Here is a 14,775-nt window from a genome sequence, read left to right on the forward strand (position 1 = left end):
GTTTCATGAATGAGGAAGCTAAGAAAAAGGGCCACTGGCTTTAAAGCCCAGTAGGATTAAATAAGAGGAGGAGAACGGAGAAAGTTATAAAATGATTAATTGGTCAAGTTGGGGTGGGAACCTTAGGTTATAATATCAAGCTTTTTTAACCTTGGCACTATGGACATTTTGAGCAGGAGAATTGTTTGTTGTGGGAGGGGCTGTTCTGTGCATTGTAAGATATATAGCAACATCTCTGCACTTTATCCACTAAATGCCAGTAGCAGTCCATAGTTGTGACAACAACAAATGTCTCCAGCCATAGTCAAACATTTTCTGGTGGTAAAAATCTCCCTCAGTTGAATGTAAATTTGTTCAGCCATTGTGGAAAGCAGGGTGATGATTCCTAAAAGAACTTAAAACAGAATTACCAATCAACCCAGCAATCTCATTATGGAGTATATACCCAAAGGAATATAAATAATTACGTAAAGATAGATGCATACGTATGTTCGTTGCAGCACTATTCACAATAGCAAATACATGGAATCCATCTAAACGCCCATCAATGGTAGACTGGATAAAGAAAATCTGGTACATATACACCATGGAGTACTACGTAGCCATAAAAAGAGTGAACTCATCTACTTTGCAGCAACATGGATGGAGCCAGAGGCCATTATCCTTAGCAAACTAATGCAGGAACAGAAAACCAAATACTACATGTTCTCACTTACAAGTGGGAACTAAACAGTGAGAACACAGGGACACAGGGAGGGGAACAACAGACAAATAGTTGCATTTGAGGGCAGAGGGTGGGAGGAGGGAGAGCATAAAAAACTACCTGTCAGGCCGGGCGCGGTGGCTCAAGCCTGTAATCCCAGCACTTTGGGAGGCCGAGGCAGGCGGATCACGAGGTCAGGAGATCGAGACCATCCTAGCTAACACGGTGAAACCCCGTCTCTACTAAAAATACAAAAAATGAGCTGGGCCTGGTGGCGGGCGCCTGTAGTCCCAGCTACTTGGGAGGCTGAGGCAGGAGAATGGCGTGAACCCGGGAGGCGGAGCTTGCAGTGAGCCGAGATAGCACCACTGCACTCCAGCCTGGGGGACAGAGAAAGATTCTGTCTCGAAAAAAAAAAAAAAAAAGCTACCTGTGAAGTACTATGTGCGTATTACCTGGGTGACAAAATAATCTGTACACCAAATCCCTGTGACACACAGTTTACCTATATAACCTGCACATGTACCCCTGAACCTAAAATGAAAGTTAAAAAATAATCTTTCCCAGTTGAGAACCATGGGGCTAGACAAAAAGCCACCTTCTTTCCTTTCTTGAATGAGGCTTTTGTTTGTTTGAATCTACTGTTCGTGAAGTGCTGTGGAGGCTACAGGGATGACTAAGGCACAGTTTCCTACCCGTATAAATTAACAGATTCCTGGAAAATATTTATCATGAAAACAACTGATCAAATAAAGCTGGAAAATACCTTCCTCTTGGCTTTGAGTAGCAGCAAAGGTATCCATCTGTGTCAAATGGGTAACGCTCATTCTAATTCAAAGTGTAATGAGGATCTAATCCAAGGTTCCCACCCAACTTGATTATTTTACAACTTTCTCCATCCTCCTTCTCATACTGAACTCTACGGGGTTTTAAAGCCAATGGGCCTTTTTTTCTTAGCTTCATAATTCAAAGGATAATGGTAGATGCTATAACAAATAAGCCCTCAAATATTGGTGGTCTAACATAGTAGAAGTTTGCTTCCTGCTGATGTAATGGTGTTCCTGGTTGGTGAACAGCTTTCCTATGGCCATGCAGTGATTCAGGGACCCAGATTTCTGCCATATTGTGGCTTCTTCCAATCCGCTAAATCTCACTGTCTTTTCTTTCCAATCAGTAGAAAAAAAAGTGAGGAGAAAACATGCTGCTTTCTTAAGAGTTCTGGCCTGAATGTGACTTTGTTTATGCTGATCTTCCATTAGAAAGGACAATTGGACCACTGACGATTTCCGATCAAGTATAATAAATCAATATTGAATGGCTCATCTTGGCTAAAATTCGGTGAATGTCTCTGGTTATGAAAATTTACCATCAGGATCCTGTTCATGTAGGACACTTTCTTCAGCAGCGGGGAGAGTTTCGTCGAATTCTCTTTCTGCACAGTTTAGGGTGGAGCTGGGAAAAGAACCCAAGTTTTTAGATACAGCAGTCTGTCTGCTACTTGCATCTTTTCTTCTCCTCCATACCAGTACTGGAAGACAGATTGTGCCTAATTTCTGTATCCTAAGTACCTACCAGAGGATTGGGTATGTAAAATATTTTCAGAGGGGATGAATGGATGAGAAATATTGTTCACAGGCTTAGAAGCATACACTCAAGGAAGATTTTACTTGTTAACCTGAAAATTGCAAAACAGGTGCTTGTAGAGCTGTACCCACAGCAGTACATTGATGTTGCAAGTATCGGGGCAGGAAAAACTACAATTGCTGCATGGGGTGGGGTAGGGATGACCATAGTTCCCTTTATTAGCCAGAGATATAAGTGACAGGAGTCTAAATGAGAACCTGAAGCCAAACAGGGACATTTATTTGATCAGGTAACTAAAAAGTTCAGGGTATCTGGCTTCCAGCCGGGCTGAATACAGATACATAACTGTGTCATCGAGAACCTCTTCCTGTACCTGGGCTCCGCTTTCCTCTGTCAGACTCAGTCTTTGGCAGATTCTCCTTAAGTGATGGCAAAGATAACACCAGCCACAACAGATGTTCATCCTTCAACTTGGCCACCTCAGAAGGAAGAGGGGCTCCAGAGAATGTCCCAAGATTATCATTGGCTGGTCCAGTGCCATGTGCTCATCTCTGCACCCATCACCAGCGTCTCCCTCTCATTGTTCAGACGAAGTCACTTGTGCACCATTAGCACAAGGGGTGTCCAGTCCACAGGGATAAAGGGGCAAGCAGCAACAATTCTTCAGTAAAAAACTAGAATGGATGCTGGATGAGGAAAGATATTCTATGACCACTCTATTTCTATTCTCCTTATGGAATGGACCTGTGTATTTTTTATCTTAACACTCATTTGCATTCTTCTGGTAATTGTATGTAATCAATCTCTGTTAAACCCTCTCCCCAGCTGTAGCCCCTGAGCTTTTTGTAGATTCCTCCTGGTCCAGAGGTGGAGCATATGGTTCAGTGCTGGAACAATGGGGTCATTATATGCTCCTGGTCCCTGTGAACAGTTCGGGGATGGTTATCTGGTCCAGGAAGACCCAGTGAGGTGAAATGAGACTTTAGCTCGAACTTGAGTAAAAGAGATTCTTTTTCCAAAATTAACTTTTTATTATGACGATTTTCCAAAATGCATGAAAATAGAGGTAACTCTAATCATAAGCAGAGATAACTCTCTTATACTTATCATCCAGCTTCAGCATTTATCAACTCATGGACAATCTTATTTCATTTTATCACCACCCACAGAATTTGGAGCAAACTCCCAACATCCTATCATTTCATCTCTATACTTTCCAATATGTTTCTCTAAAGATAAGAGCTCTTGGGGGAAAAGACTTGGTATTTTCTATTAAAAGTGAATCTGAAAAGATGTAGGGAATAAAATCACTGCTACCATCTTGCTTCCACTTGGAACCAACAATCGGAGCCAACAACTGGAGCCAACTGTGTGGCAGCAGAACAGCAAGAAGGAGGAACACAAAATCCAGATGACAGATTTTGGGTCCTGAATTCACCTGTGCATGGAGTAACCTTAGCTACTTTTTATTTTCAGTCATGTGAGCTAGAATATTCCCTGTAGCTATGTTGTTGACACCCCACTCATATCCTCTTGGCCCACCCTGAGGGTCAGCTGAAGCTTAGATGGACAGTTCCCAACACAGTGATGGCTTCTCACCTCAAGCACAGGCATCTCTCTGCCTAAGAATGTTCTCTGGCCTTAAGATTGTGCTTGGCTTCTGCATATGGCAGACCTGAAGTGGCAGGGGATAAATAAATGCTACCCAGAACTGCCTTTAATGATGAGGGATAGAAGTTAGCATACCCTGACTTCTTTGCTGCTCAGGGAGACAGTACTGAGGTGTGTCCTACACTGTTAATGGAGGGCCCCTGGTGGGGTTGAGTCCCTGTTATCCCCAGAAGTAACCTCCCCATGAATTTCCCTGCTGTTGGCTTCTTTTCCTTTCTTGTCTTATTTTTCTACTTCCTCACCACACTTCTGTGATCACCTCCCAACTAAACCATGTCCCCCCCCAGTTTCTTGCTTTAGGGTCTGCTCTAAAGTAAAACCTAACTGAAGTCATTCCCCTTTCCTTCATTTTGCTTAAGCTTCCGTGGTTCTAATTCTTTTTAAAAAATTTTTATTTAATTTTAAGTTCTGGGATACATGTACAGAATGTGCAGGTTTGTTACATAGGTAAACATTTGCCTTGGTGGTTTGCTGCACCTATCAACCCATCACCTAGGTATTAAGCCCCACATGCATTAGCTGTTTATCCTGATGCTCTCCCTTCCCCACCCCCAACAGGCCCTGGTGTGTGTTCCCCTCCCTGTGTCCATGTGTTCTCATTGTTCAGCTCTCGCTTATGAGTGAGAACATGCGGTTTTTGGTTTTCTGTTCCTGTGTTGGTTTGCTGAGGATGATGGCTTCCAGCTTCATCCATGTCCCTGCAAAGGACATGATCTCATTCCTTTTTATGGCTGCATAGTATTCCATAATGTGTATGTACCCCATTTTCTTTATCTAGTCTATCATTGATGGGCATTTGGGTTGATTCCATGTCTTTGCTATTGTGGATAGTGCTGCAATAAACGTATGTGTGCATGTATCTTTATGACAGAATGGTTTATATTCCTTTAAGTATATACCCTGTAATGGGATTGCTGGATCAAATGGTATTTCTGGTTCTAGATCTTAGAGGAGTCACTACACTGTCTTCCACAATGGGTGAACTAATTTACATTCCCACCAAAAGTGTTCATGGTTCTATTTCTGGTCATTCTTAAAAAAAAAAAAAAAAAGTCCTGAGTAATTATGCTCCATATTTCCATCCCCAGTATTTTCTTGAGAATTGAAATAATGAATGCTTCTGGGAAACAATGTCCCCATGCCCCCATACCCCATTCACACAAAATGTTTTCAGCTTGAGAATACAGTTGTGGAAGCCAAGTTGGGTCTCAGGAATATCTGGTTTGCACTAAATTTCACCTGCAGGATTATCAAATTCAGGTGCTCTTGCCTTGGGCATAACTGCTGGCCTCTGATAAGTAGAGTGGGTGTCCCAGCAGCCTGTCCTGTTGGTTCAGATAATGATTTATGGGGGGGCGCAGGCCCCAGGGTGTGCACATGGAAGGATGCTCTGCTTATCCTCCTCCAGATAGGTTTCTGGCATCTAAGACACGGGAGGAGTGGGGTCAACAAGGAGAGCTTCTGTCTCTTCCTGTTTAAACATCTCTCCTACTACCTACAAATGAAAACATGCAAATACTATGTCTATGGTAAAGCAAGTAACTTTAAAGAAGGCCCCCAGAAACACTTCACTAATTGGAGACCAGTTCTCCAGCATTTTGAAACCATAAGGAAATTACAAAGTAAGCTGAAAAAAAAAAAAAAAACTCAGATCATGCAAAAGAGTGGTCAAGAAAGTCCATGTACTCTACTCAAAGGAGAGCCCTCTTAAGACTCTCTCTCCAGGCTAGTTTAATTTTACTTTATACACAGTTGCAACAGAACGTTGAAAGCAGCACGTATTAAGCAGGGAAGGAACATGCACAGCAAGGGCTGCAAACTCAAAAAATTAAATGAACCAGACAATAATTTTAAACAAGTGAAAGAGGCCAGTCGATGAATCAATGCCATGCAGGAATGTGGGTCCAGTGTTGACAGTTCTTCCATGTTTTCAGGAAGAAACTGAAAATTAGAATTTTAAGTGAAATAACCTTAGTTTTACTTAGAAAATATCTAAACAAAAGATTTTTAAAACAGCATGCAGACCTGGCACATCGGGGGCGTGACTTTGCCCCATTAAATGAAGCATAAATTCTCTGTTTTGCCAATGTTCCTATTTGGCTCATATAGGACACTTTGTGATTCTTTGGTTATTAGATCACTAGCTTTTTGAGCACAGGCTTTGAGCTTTGTTTGCCTTCTTGGGAAATACTATCAGAGAAATCAATGGGTTCATAACCTTTTGCAGAACTCACTCTTATTTTGGTTGAGTGGGCAGTGTTCTTAGCTACCCAAAACAAACTAGCTATTCACATCCTGGGATCGATGGAACTGGTGCCTGGGGGTTTCTGGGGACACAGAAGATCATCTTCCTCCTCCCTCTCTTGTGTTTACACAATCTACTTTCAAAGGTTACAGTTCCTCTGTGGGCGACTGGCCTACAGCATCTGCCTGCTTTGCTTGATTTCGTTCATTTCATCCAGGCTGGCACCTTCGAGTCTGGGGTCCTTTTGGCTTTGCCCGCACATAATCTCTTGGGTGGATCAAAACCTCTTCAACTCTCTCTTGAGTCTCCAAGCAGGCTCCCCTGTGGGGCTTTTCTAAGACTGTTCAGCATTGGCATTGCTGCAGAGCACAGCCTCATTGTGTGGTTTTATGAAGGATTTGTTTTTTAAAATTTATTTTCTATTTTTATATCTTTAGAGGCAGGGTCTTGCTCTGTTGCCCAGACTGGAGTGCAGTGGCATGACCATAGCTCACTGCAGCGTTGAACTCAGGCTCAGGTAGTTTTTCCTGTCTCAGCCTCCAGAGTAGCTGGCACTACAGGCACACACCACCATGCCCGGCTAATTAAATCTTTTTTTCTTTTTTTTTTTAAGAACAAGGATCTTTGTTATCTAGGTTGATCTCGAACTCTTTGCCCCAGCCTTCTGAGTAGCTGGGATTACATGCGTGAGCCACCATGCCCAACTAAGGTTAAAAATCTTAAGATGCCCTTCAAGACTCTACTCAAGGTCATGAAATAGTCTTTTAAATTTGTTAAACATAATGCTGAGTGTATTTTATTTTATTTTCATCTGGTCCCAAGAGTGTTACATGATGATTGTTTTGGAAATACAGAATAAAATTAGAATTATCAATAATGCTGTCACACATATTAAGCAATAATTGCATTTTCCCCTTTATTTCCTTCTGTATATATATGTGTGCATTGATGTGCATGTGTATGTATGTATGTGTATTTATACAAGTACATAAAATAAATATATCATACATATTTGTAATGGCACACAATTTATACATGCAGTAGTGTATAAGCTGCATGTTTCACTTACTAGCAAAATTTCTGTAAGCATCATTTTTATTTATTCTGATTATTTAATACACAATGACGTAACTGTGATCCCAAAATGTGCAAAGTTAAAGCCTTCACCTGCAGCTGAGGAGATGCAGGAATGGTATACAGGGACAGTGGTGAGTCAGGAATGACGGGCAGGCGGCCATGACCAGCGCAGCCTCCTCCCCAGGGCCAGGGACAGGGGAATGGCCTGAGGAGCAGGATTCAAAGGTAGACCAGGGCCGGGGAAGGGGGCAGAGACCTCCCTTTGGCCTAGGTCAGGAGCTCAGAAGTGTCACATGGCTGAGGGGGCAGTGGCCCGGGAAGAGCCAGAGGCAGGGCCAGGAGAGCACCATTTCCTGAGGGGCTGGAGGCAGGGAGGTACCCTACAGGAGAAGCCAGGAGGGGCCACCTGTCCCTAGGGTGGGGGCCATGCTGGAGCATGCTGCAGCAAGAAAGACCTGAGGCAGGCGCAGGGCCTGAGAGCCCGGCTGGCTGGGCTGGGGGATGCTGCCGGGCAGCCTGGCCCAGGGAGCAGTCCTGACTCTGCAGGGGATGCCCAGTGAGGGACTGCAGAGCCCTCAGGACCTCTCCTCCTCTCTCCCTGGCAAGGAGCTGGGGAACCCTTAGTGCAAATCTGTGGACCACTCAGTTATGGAGAGAGGCTGTGCCTGAAGGCGGACACTGGGGTGTGCCCCCTCCACCACCTCAGTCTCCACCGCTGTTCTCAGTACAGCTGCTTCTGGTAAGAGAGCAGGCCGTGGATGCCACCCTCGATCTGGGCTGACATGGTCTGCTTCTCAAATTTGAGCTCTCCTGAGTACATCATGGAGCCATGCTGGATACCCACTATGAGGTAGGGCACAAACTTCTAAATGGACCCTTTGTCCTGGATGGAGCCTGAGACACCCTGCACGATCTTCACCTTATCCCCATCGCTGAAGTATCGTTTCTGGCTGCTGCTGTTCTTCTCCATGGCATCCAGTGAGCCCATGCCCTGGTACTTCTCGAGCCGCACCCCGTCTGAGAAGAAGTACTCGCCAGTGGGGCTCTGTGGTGGTGGCCAGCAGGGAGCCCATCATCATTGTGGAGGCTCCAAGGGCCAGGGCCTTGACCACGTGCCCCACGGTCTGGGTGCCACATCGGCTATGATGGACACACCAAAGTGCCGGGCGTACTTGGCCACGTTGTACACAGCAGTGCCCTGGGGCCGACCGCAGGCCATCACTTCCTGGGTGATGCAGATGGAGCCGCAGCCCATGCCCACGTGCAGTCCGTCCACACCAGCGTCAATCAGGTTCTTGGCCTGGGCTGCTGTCACCACATTACTCTCAATCACCTGGAGGTGGGGGTACTTGTGTTTGATGTAATGCACCATGGTGATTTGATACGAGTTCCCTTGGGAGGAGTCTGAGAGTATGACATTGACGCCTACCCAGGTGAGCAGGTCCAGGCGGCATTTGTCATCCTCACAGGTGCCCACAGCTGCCCTGCACAGCAGCTGCTTGTGGGGAATCTTTGGAGGCCAGAGGGTAGTCTCCATTCTTCTTCAGGTTGGTGCGGGTGATGATGGCCACTAGCTCATGGCGATCATTGACTATAGGCAGCTTCCCTTTCTTGCTACCCTGAAGGAGCCAACCATCAGCTCCATCCTTGGCATCATCACCTCGATCCTTGGCGTCATCACCTCACTGAGGAGGGTGGTGTGGTCCTTCTCAGCAAGAAAGTCGATGTCTCAGGAGGAGACGATGCCCACCAGCTTGCTGCCCATGGTGCCCGTCTCATGTTGGGGATGCAAGAGAAGCCATGCCGGATCTTGGCCTCCAGCACATCACCCACAGAGTGCGAGGGGCTCAGCACCACAAGGTCCGTGATGAAGCCGTGTTCAAACTTCTTGACATTATGCACCTCGTTGGCCTGGAATTCTGGGGTGCAGTTGTGGTGAATGAAACCAGTACCTCCCATCAGAGCCATCGCGATGGCCATGTCGGCCTCTGTCTCAGTGTCCATAGGGGAGGAGATCAGCGGTGTCTTCAGCGTGATCTTCCAGGTCAGGGCTGAGGTTAGGTCTACCTCATCAGCTATGAAATCTATGAACCCTGGGAGAATCAGTAAGTCGTTGTGGGTGAGGCAGTCGGCGCTGAGGAAGAGGTGCTGCGTGGTGAGCCAGTTCTGGGGCACGTAGCCGGTGCCGCCGTTAATCAGGTAGTCCGCCATGCTGCCGCAAGACCCCGTGACCCGACAGAAACACCCGCGCAGCCGCCTGCCGCCGCCGCCGCTGCTGACGGCGCTGCGGGCCTGGGGACTGTAAGCATAATTTTTAATGCCCATGTAAGGACAAATCATAGTGGTGCTTATTTAACCACTTAGTGTTGAGTGCCTTGGTCATTTTCATGGAAACTTTTGCTAATATAAATACCACTGATAAACATCTCTGTGCATAAACCTTTATATTTACTGTTATTTTCTCAGCATAGATTCCTTTTAGAAATGGAATTGAACTAATCCGTTGAAAGCCTCCAAACTGTCTCATTTCAATCAGTTCTTTTAAGAGCTGAAGTAACAGTATTCTTAGCTCCACTTAATTGGTCGAGCTGATACACTAGTTTTTTCTTGATTTTTCTCTGAAGTAATTAGGTTAAGAAAAGTTAGTTTAACACATACATCCCTGAATAGCAGAAACTTAATCCACCGCAGATGTACTTCTTACTCATCTGAAGTCGAATGCGGATGTTTGCATTCAGAGGGCGGCCCTCTGACAAGTGACAATTCAGGGGCTCAGCTCCTTTCATCTTTTGGCTCTGCCACCTTCAACATATGGCTTCTGAGGCCGCTGAGATCATCTGCGTTGAGCTGTGAAAGGAGTGGAGCCTGGGAGGTGTTTTATGGACTAAATATTCCCACGAGGAAAAGGGAGTAGGATTTATGATCACTTATCCAGACCCTGCTACAAAATTTCTCCTTATCTCATACTTGTAGTCCGTCAGCAAATCCTGTTGGTTTTATCTTTGAAATATCCCTTGACTTACCCACCTTTCTCCCTTGCCCATGCACCCCCCAGTCCTGGCTGCCGCCATCACTCGCCTGGATCACTCCAATAGCTTCCTCACTGATACCTGTCTTCCACTTTGCCCCTTGCCACTTGGTTCTCCATATTCTGCTAAGAAATCTTTATTAAAACAAACAGTCCCATGACATTCTGCAGGTAAAAACCATGTAATAGCGTCCATTAGAATTTATTTAAAAAATCCAAACTACTTACCTTTATGAGGTCCTGTGTGATCTAGCCTTGTCTATTCTCCAATCTCATCCATTGACACGTTCCTCTAACTCGTTAAATGCTATTCCAAATGGTCTCCATTCAACTTTTCAAATTTGCCAAGCTCTTTCTTACCCTGTAACCTCTGTGTGTGGCACTCCCTTTGCCCAGAGCTTTCTTCTTGTTCTTCACTTGACAGGTTATTTCTGTTTTTATTTAAAATTCTTTTTATTTAAAATTTTTTTATTTTTTTGTGGGTACATAGTAGGTGTATATATTTATGGGGTACATGAGATGTTTTAATACAGGCATGCAATGTGAAATAATCACATCATGGAAAATGAGGTCTCTATCCCTTTGAGCATTTATCCTTTGTGTTACAAACAATCCCATGATAGATTTTTTGTTATTAAAAAATGTTCAATTATTGACTGTAGTCACCCTGTTGTGCTATTAAATGGTAGGTCTTATTCATTCTTCCTATTTTTTTTTTTTTTTGTAGTCTGGTTATTTCTTGTTCTTTGGATTTCAGCCTACCTTCATGGTGTGAACCTACTTGGTTATAATGCATTGCCTTTTGATATATTTTTCTATTTGATCTGCTCATATTTTGTGGGGCACTTTTGCATGTATGTTTGCGAGGAAGGTTGGTCTAGAGTTTCCTTATGATGGCTTGCTCGGGTTTTGGAATCAGGGTAATACTATCCTCATAACATGAATTGGGAAGTATTCCCTTCTGAACAGTAGTTTCTGAAATAATTTGTGTAGGACTTTTTTTTTTTTTCCTTAAATGTTTTATAGAATGCAGCAGAGAAGACATCTGGGCCTGAAGTTTACTTTGTGGGAGGGTTTTAAGCTATGGGTTCAATTTCTTTAATTGATACACAGTTGGTGAAGGTTTCTATTGCTTTTTGAAAAAGCTTTGGTAATTTGTATTTTTCCAGAAATTTGTCCATTTCATCTAGGTTGTCAAATTTATAGGTATAAGGGTTTTTTAATCCTTTTAGTATCTGAAAGGTCTGTAGTAATGCACCAGACTTTATTTCTGATAGTCTCTTTTCTTCTTGATCATTCTACCTAGATTTATCAATTTTATTTATTTTTTAAAAGAGAAGTAGCTTTGGGTTTCATTAGTTTTCTCTGTTATTTCTTAATTAGCTTCTCAGCATAAATGTCTTCTCAGAAAGGATGTCTCCTGACCATTCTACTTGAGGTGGCTTCCCCTTTTTCTTGCCTTCTCCTCTGATTATTTGTTTTCTACCTCAGGTCTATGTGTAATTATTGTATGTTTTATGTGCTTTTTTGCTTCTATGTTACTTGCAGATATTGGAAAATAGTAATAAGTCTGCCCAACATGGTAATGTGCCTGGTGCATTTCCAAGAACATATATGGTGGTTTCCAAGTATGCTAGCAGAGCAGTATCTATAGTGGTTAGGAGACTAGGGTCTAGAGTTCGTTCATCTCAGCTTGAATCCCTGCTACACCATACACTAAATGTGTGACCCTGAACACGTGTAACCGTGAATACAAATTCTGATTCCTTCTGAGATGAGGGCTGTGCAACATGGCAGCTGTGATCAGGAGGCCTGGGGTTTGAGTTCTGGCTCTGTTACCTGTCAGCTGTGTGATCCTTGAGGCAATTACTTCTCTAAGACCCAGTGATATGGTTCGGCTGTGTCCCCACTCAAATCTCATCTTGAGTTGTAACTCCCACAATTCCCATATGTTGTGGGAGGGACCCAGCGGGAGGTGACTGAATCATGGGGGTGGGTCTTTCTTATGCTGTTCTGACAGTAGTGAATAAGGTCTCATGAGATCCAATGGTTTCAAAAAGAGGAATTCCCCTGCACAAGCTCTCCCTCTTTGCCTGCTGCCATCCATGTAAGATGTGACTTGTACCTCCTTGCTTTCCACCATGATTGTGAGGCCTTCCCAGCCATGTGGAACTATAAGTCCATTAAACCTCTTTTTCTTCCCAGTTTCAGTTATGTCTTTATCAGCAGCATGAAAATGGACTAATACACCCAATTTTCTCTTCTTTAAAATGATGTGATGCAAGGAGTACCTAATCATGGGATTATTGGGAGGAATTGGATGAGACATAAATGAGTAGGATCTAGCCCAGGGTTGGCCTTTTGCGTATGAGACGTTCCCTCAAACTCTACTTTCCCAGAACTTCAGCTCTTCCCACCAGAGGATAAGCATCACTGTAGCAGGCGCTTTGCATGTTTTGTGCACCTCTGTACCCCCACTGCCTTGATCAGTGTGGTCAGACAGATACTGAAAAGTGCCTGTGAAATGGATTCTTCTTTTTGTTGCTTATGAAATCTGCAACTGTGAGTTGAGTGTCCTGAAGCTCAGCAGGGCAACGATGGCTTCAACAATCTGGCCCTTGCTTGTCTCAGGTGAGCTTCTCCTTTTCCTTTCAGGAATCTTCTAAACTGCTGGGATTCCCAGGGGGAGGATGGGACTTTTCAGGATCTTGCAAACCCCAGCAGAATATCAGTTTCCTTCACAGAAGCGTGTCTACCTTCCTTCAGCCCTGGTTTCCAAATTCCAGACATGAAACTGTGCTATTTGCTAGCTTGGCCTGGCAGGTATTTATTCAAAGGCTGCAGGACTCCATGATAGAGAGTAGCAACAGAGCCAGCAGGATTCTGTAAGTACTCCTCATGCAACTACCTGCAGTGGATTTAAAGTCAGCTCAAGGCAGTTTCAGTACCAGAGTTGGAGGAAAGAAGTTGTGTGTACATTGTCCTCTGGGGACTGCTGCTGTTGTTTATGCCTTGTGGTTTCCTTTGGGGGAGACAGATCCACCCTGCTTTTCTCATCCATCTTCCTACATGGATATATCTTGTTATCTAGTGCTGAAATGGCATGAAAACGGGCTGGGACTAGTGCTGAGATCTTCCGCTTAGCTCTTCCAAATACAGAAAGGACTTCCCTGTGTATGGTTAGGATTGAAGTACATGTGTTTGGTTCAACATTCCTTCAATCGTAGGAAATCCAGTCATCATCCTAGCCCTCCATTTCATTCTTTGTCTCGCTTCATGATGTCCCTTAGGGGTAAAGATTTCTGAATTCAAAGCCAGCTGAGCTGAGTTCAAATCTCCACACGTCCATTTATGAGATGAACATCATGTCGTCTGTCTGATTCATTTGTCTTTGTTTCTTCCTCTGAAAATGGAGGTAATGGCAATGTCTATTCTGGCATGTTCTCGGGAGGCTGAAATAACACCCAGGCTTGTTGCTTATTGCACAGCCCACCTTCCCTACCTACCTTCTCTTCCATCAGGAATCCCTCCATGTCCTGCTCTACCTGTTGCCTTTCTGTTCATAAGAGTATTTTGAATTCCTGCCCTATTCTCCTTTTTTCTCTAGAAGTGAAGGAGCCAACTCATCCGAAGTCCATGGAATGCCATTTTACTTTGTTAGGAAAAAAATCACATTTCCTATGTGCATTCTCATCTATCCATTCAATAGACATCATCGGAGTGCCTTCTGCGGGTCAGGCCACTTCCAGGTACCAGGGATTCAGAGACAAACTAGTCATATTCCCTATCTTCAAGGGACTTAGAATCATCCCCAGAGAAGGATGCTGTGAACAACCTCACGTGTGATGGTGTGGCCAGCTTGGTTGTACTAGGGTGGTGGGATTTGGGAGCTTTTTCTTATTTTTATTTATTTATTTTAAACTTTTTTTAATTAAAACAATTTTAAATAGAGACAGAGTCTTGCTATATTGCCCCAGTTGGTCCCGAATTCCTGGTCTGAAGCAGTCCTCCCTCCTCAGTCTCCCAAAGTGCTAGGATTACAGATGTGAGCCACTGTGCCAGGCCACTTTTCCTTGTGTGTAAATTAAAAAAGAATTTGAACAGGAATAAAAGTTAAAAAAGAAAAAAAAGTACACATCCCCAAACAAAAACTCTTTCACTTGTAAGAATGGTCATCATCTTGGCTATTTCAGATGGGGAAGTACGCATGCCTCATTTTATCCAAGTTTCTCACAGTTCATAAGTCTTTCTTCACACACAGTTCCATATACAAAAGGTGGCTGTGCAAAAAACTTCTTTTAACATAGCTGGCAGGCTATACTGTACATATATCTATACACATGTATGTATGTATGTGCATATACATATATACCTTTGCATATATATGTTTATGCATACATTTTATTTTGCTTTATTTAGAATTATTTTTGGAAATAGTCTTGCTTTGTCACCCAGGCTGGAGTGCAG

General features: G+C 43.9%; 1 protein-coding gene and 1 pseudogene across 3 annotated transcripts in view; one reads left to right on the plus strand and one right to left on the minus strand.

The window, feature by feature from the left end:
* Window positions 1–14,775, plus strand: part of GRIN2A (glutamate ionotropic receptor NMDA type subunit 2A) — a 424,347-nt gene that overhangs the window by 63,151 nt on the left and 346,421 nt on the right. The gene's annotated exons all lie outside the window — the stretch shown is intronic.
* LOC100585271 lies at window positions 7,946–10,731 on the minus strand (annotated as a pseudogene).

This window comes from Nomascus leucogenys, chromosome 18 (genome assembly GCF_006542625.1).
Source record: "Nomascus leucogenys isolate Asia chromosome 18, Asia_NLE_v1, whole genome shotgun sequence".
Classification (NCBI taxonomy): Eukaryota; Metazoa; Chordata; class Mammalia; order Primates; family Hylobatidae; genus Nomascus; species Nomascus leucogenys.